General features: G+C 35.2%; 1 long non-coding RNA gene across 1 annotated transcript in view; it reads right to left on the reverse strand.

Annotated features, from left to right (window-relative positions):
• The window catches only part of LOC122893000, a 162,405-nt gene extending 159,786 nt beyond the window's left edge, over window positions 1–2,619 (reverse strand). The window contains exon 1 of the long non-coding RNA XR_006381551.1: window positions 2,521–2,619. This is a non-coding gene — a long non-coding RNA (uncharacterized LOC122893000). The remainder of the gene's footprint in view (window positions 1–2,520) is intronic.
• Between the last annotated feature and the right edge of the window lie 3,381 nt (window positions 2,620–6,000).

Below are 6,000 nucleotides of genomic sequence, written 5' to 3' on the forward strand. Positions count from 1 at the left end.
ATCCATTCATCCGTTGAAGGGAAAATTGGGCAGCTATATACAGAAGAATGAAACTCGACAATTCTCTTACACCATACACAGAGATAAAATTGAAATGGCTAAAATGATAAAATGGCTAAAATGATAAAATGACTAAAACTGAATGGCTAAAAGACCTCAACTTGAAACAGGAATCCATCAGAATCCTAGAGGAGAACATAGGCAGTAACTTCTTCCATATCAGCAACAGCAACTTCTTTCAAGATATGTCTCCGAAGGCAAAGGAAACAAAAGCAAAAATGAACTTTTGGGACTTCATCAAGATCAAAAGGTTCTGCACAGCAAAGGAAACAGTCAACAAAACAAAGAGGCAACCCAAAGAATGGGGGAAGATATTTGCAAATGACAGTAAAGACAAAAGGTTTATATCCCGGATCTATAAAGAACTTCTCAAACTCAACACTCACAAAACAGATAATCATGTCAAAAAATGGAGAGAAAATATGAACAGACACTTCTCCAATGAAGACATACAAATGGCTATCAGACACATGAAAAAATGTTCATCATCACTAGCCCTTAGGGAGATTCAAACTAAAACCACATTGAGATACCACCTTGCACCAGTTAGAATGGCCACAATTAGCAAGACAGGAAACCATGTGTGTTGGAGAGGATGTGGAGAAAGAGGAATCCTCTTACACTGTTGGTGGGAATGCAAGTTGGTGCAGCCACTTTGGAGAACAGTGTGGAGATTCCTTAAGAAATTAAAAATAGAGCTTCCCTATGACCCTGCAATTGCACTACTGGGTATTTACCCCAAAGATACATATGTAGTGAAAAGAAAGGCCATCTGTACCCCAATGTTTATAGCAGCAATGGCCATGGTTGCCAAACTGTGGAAAGAACCAAGATGCATTTATTTTTAATACAGCATAATTTTGAAAAAAAACTTCACTGGGGAGTAACAAGATCTTTTATTTTATTCAGTGATACATAAAAACAGGATTTTGATTTGCTCAACACATATTTCTGAATTACTGACAATGGGGAATATTAGTTTCCTATCAGCAGAATATTCCCATTTAAATTCTTATAATAGTATTGTTAACTTGAACTTTGTATTCTATAATTTCTGTATCTATATTTAATTCATGATCTTTTATATACACTTTGTTTCTACTGATGGTTTTAAATTTCCATCTGTTATGATTTTTAAAATCAAGTAATTTTGCACATTGCAAATAATTTAGACAAAAACACTGGGAAATCTCAGATGTCACAATTCTAATTTGTTTTTTTTTTTATTTTTGAAAATGCATTTTTTTTGCGAATATCCTGGTAACTGTTCATGTCATGTTCGATTTCCTTTCTGAGCTTAAAGATAAACAATAATTTACTAGCAGTATGCTTTTCAGGCTTAAGAAAATGAATATACTGAAACATGTTGACATAAAAGATGAATTCTCCTCTGCCAGCACTTCTGTCCAGTCTCTAATCTTGGTTTATAATTAATTAGCTGTCAGATCTGCTAAACTTTCATGAAGAGACTACACAGATGTCATGGCAAATTGTTCCTGAAATTAAGATCTGAACTGAGAATGTTCTTTATCCTGACCTTACAATTCTCTTTATTGATTTTGCTGTCATTTTCACCTATTCAGAAAAGAAAGAAATGGAAATGGTGCTTTGTTTCTAAGAAGAAACTTTCATCATAATAAATGAATAGTTTAGTGTTTATTGCAGAAATTATATATTTTTGTACGTGTGTATAAAACTAGCTATTCAGCACTGAATTGTTTAAGTCACAACATCAATATAAGACAAAAAGTATACAGTTTAGATATTTAATATTTAAGATGGATTTATAAAATGAAACCGCTGAAAATTCAATTGGAATAAATGAAGCAATATTTTTTCAGCTTTCTGTCACTTTAAATTGTTTTAACATATTTTATTTTATTATTTGTTAAAAATTTATTGATTTCATTTGTACAGAGATCAATTTAAATATTAACATTCATTATGCAAGTTCTAATGCACATTTTGGAGTCATTTGAGAAATAAATGTTCTCAATACACTTGAGTATCTTAAATTAATAAGACTTTATTAATTTTTTGGTAATTTAATATAAAATGGATAATATGTATTTGATCATACGTTCATGTGTATAAATATGTGCCATATTTTTGCTGACTTATCACAATTATAAATTCTTATTTTAATTTTCCCAGTGAACACTATATAATTAGAATATTCTGGTGGCATTAAAAGTTCCATGTAAATATTTTAAATTTTTAATATATTTCCATTGAATTAATTACAGTTCACAGGTGTGATATTATTAGGACAACAGCAAAATATTTGAACACTCAGTGTTTACAAGAGCATTCTAATGTAATGGACCATTTTAATGCCTTCTTACATAAATACTTGTTCATTTAAGAATTATTTCCTTAAAATAATTTCCCAAAGTGTTGTTGCTGGACATAAATATTGGATAATACAGAGCCTTTATACCACAAACTGCATGAACTTACCTAAAGAACGGCAAGAAGCCGAGCTCTGTTTCCTCATCTTCTCCCTGCGGGTGTCCTGGAGTTTCTGGAACCCCGTCCCTCTCTCATCCGGGGAACAAGATAGGACTTCCGGGTGTGTGGATATTGTGAGCGTAGGTCGCGGCTCTCACGAGGAGATGAGGCTGGTTGGGCCTGGCCGTAGGCCTTGTGGTAAGCTTGAGCATACGAGGCTCTGCTGCCCTCAGCCTGCCAGGAGGACTTGTGCAAGCGGCAGTGCTCAGGAGCGGTCTGTGCCCACACACTGCCACAGCCAGGCCGGCTGCCCAGGGCGTTCCGTTCCTCCTGAGAGGACTTTTTGCACGTGGAGGCCCAGGGTCAGCCATTGGCCCTGGAGTGCAGACTGCTGCAACCCTCACTAAACTCAGGCACAGCCGTGAAGACCTATGGCTCAGACGCCACGGGGCGGGCAGGAGTCCTGAACTTTCTCCGTCCTTACGATTTCAGTCCCCCAGCGCCGAGTGCAGGCGTCATTACGCACCTTTTGTGGACTGCGTTTCCAGACGTCCTTCCGTGCGTTCCTTTCATACCGGCGTTTCTGTCACCTACATAGTAAACTGCCAGCTCAGAACCAGGTAAGCGTATGCTCCTTGTATATCAAATATACTTAAGAGAAGGATCGTTTATCTTTACTGTATCAATAATTAGGCAGTGTGATGGACATACTTTTAGCATTTTTTTTTAAGATTTTATTTATTTATTTGACAGAGAGAGATCACAAGTAGGCAGAGAGGCAGGCAGAGAGAGAGAGGAGGAAGCAGGCTCCCTGCTGAGCAGAGAGCCCGATGTGGGACTCGATCCCAGGACTCTGAGATCATGACTTGAGCCGAAGGCAGCGGCTTAACCCACTGAGCCACCCAGGCGCCCTACTTTTAGCATTTTGCCGTTTGCTATCAAAGAACTAATCTAGTCATTTAATTGAACACACCCTATTAAAAGTTTAACATTGATTGAGCTTTCAGTTTGAACCTGGATTTTAATTTCTTTTGTAATTTATCACAAGCAGTAGTGATACCTGTAAATGAGATAGATATCCTTGCTTTTGACATATGGAGAAAAACCAGTAGATAGAGAGGTTTGTTCTCTTTAATAATTTAAGAATAAATTTAATAATAACCTAGGCAGTATATATATCTATATATCTATACACACATATATAGGCAGAAACATATATTTGTGGGTGTATGTATATATATATATGTGTTTTTAAAAACTGTGGCTACTAAAATTCCAACTATTCCTCTGTTCATTAGCATTGTATTGTTATGCTTTACATTTAACCAATCTTTTCCAGTGCACTTTTAATAATGGTTCAATCCTCAAAGGAAAAAGTTGCTTTTTGTATCTGTTTATTTTACCCAAATATTTTGTCAGCTATTTATGTTCACTTAAATGTTGCTTCAGTAGTTGTTCCATACCTTATTACATTGGACAGAAGGCCTAAAAATCTATTAAGTTGTTACGATAATAGAGACACTCTTTTCTCATTCTGAAAGGAATATTAAATATGGCACGGTCTTTTTATCATTTAATGGATTTTTATTAATGTGTATCTTTTTTTAAGATTGATTTATTTATGTGAGAGAGAGAGAGAGCACACAGGAATGGGAGGGACCCAGTGAAAGCCAGAGAGAGAGAGCACACTCTCAGCTGAGCATGAAGCCCAATGCAGGGCTGGATCTCATGAGCCTAAAATCATGACCTGAACAGAAATCAAGGGTAGGGTTGTTTAACTGTGCCACCCAGGTGCTCCTAATGTGTATCTTTATGGGGTTTTAAAAATAAAGAAATTGAGGGGCACCTGGGTGGCTCAGTGGGTTAACGCCTCAGCCTTCGGTTCAGGTTATGATCTCAGGATTCTGGAATCGAGCCCCGCATCGGGCTCTCTGCTCCTCGGAGAGCCTGCTTCCTCCTCTCTCTCTGCCTGCCTCTCTGTCTACTTGTAGTCTCTGTCAAATAAATAAATAAAATATTTTAAAAAAAATAAGGAAATTGAATCATGAAATGTCTCTTCAGCATCATTGCTCTTACAAATAGTAAGAAAGTACTGTGAAATATTCATATTTCATTGGATGACTGAATAGCAGTATACCATACAGAAATCGTACATAGTGTCTACTGTATATAACACATTACATATAATGTAATACAAAAGTGAAAAAGCAAATTTAGAGGTTTGTTCTGATTCGTAGTTAAACAGTAACTTCCTTAGAAAATTTAATGCAAAATTTGTATTTACAATGGAATAATATAAAATACACTAAGACTAATGGGAGTATAGTGCATGACATTTTCACTTTTATTGAACAGTATAAATGAAATTATGTATATATTCAGTTTGGGAATTTTGAGTTCAGTACTTAGGTTAAATTCAGTTAGCAACTCTTTTTTTTTTCTTTCCTTCAAAACGATTTGATTTACAGGAAAGCCTTTTTATAAGCAAAGGTTTGATTGAGATACTAGCTAGTGTCACCTGGATGGCTCTGTGGGTGGAGTGTGCAACTCTTGATCTCGGGGATCTTGAGTTCCAGCCCCAGGTTGGATGGAAATATTACTTAAAAAAATAGATAACATAGATAAAGTGGTTCTTTCTAGGATAGACATAAAAATACTGCTGTGTTCATCAACATGTTGTCTTTGCTTTGGTTTCGGTGATGTTTCAGTGCCTCTCATTATTTGACCATATATTCCAAATCATCAAAAATTAAGCTCTACAATATAACATTTTATTTTTTCTATGCATGCTGAGAATGACGTTATGACTTTTTTTCTCTCCTTCTTTCACAATCTTAAAATTGCTTAAGAGCAATTGTTGGGGCATCTGGGTGGCTCAGTCTGTTAAACGTCTGACTTTGGCTCCAGTAATAATCTTGGGGTACTGCAATCAAACCCTATTTTGGGTTCACCACCCAGTGAGGAGTCTTCTTCCTCTTTCCCTCTCTTTTTGTCCCTCCCCCCACTTGTCCTCTCTCTGACTCTCTCTAATGAAAAAATAAAATAAAATAAAATACAAAATAAAAAAATACAGAATTGTTAACTTAATTCATTTGTTGTTTTTAAGTAAACTAAATTTTTGCATTTTTTTACTCTTCTAATCTAAGTAACTTAAACTTATTGTCTTTCATAAAAATAAAACTATTATCTAGCACACATAATTTATGAATTCATTAAGTGACACGAAATGATACACTTAAAGATCTCAGAGTTAAACCAGTTAAAATTTCACGTTTGAGATTTGATTTCCTGGGTTACTAGCTAAGGTTTATATCAGAAAAAAAGGAGGATATCTGTACTGCTGTAATAATTTCTAAAATATCTGTGAATTCTCTATTAATGATAATATTTAATTTTCTATGGTATTTCTAATTTTATTTTTAAAGATAATAAATGAGGTATAATAAAAAATGTATGAATGAGTCATCAAACATTCCAAATATGTCATCC

Source organism: Neovison vison, chromosome 13, assembly GCF_020171115.1.
Source record: "Neovison vison isolate M4711 chromosome 13, ASM_NN_V1, whole genome shotgun sequence".
Taxonomy (NCBI): domain Eukaryota; kingdom Metazoa; phylum Chordata; class Mammalia; order Carnivora; family Mustelidae; genus Neogale; species Neogale vison.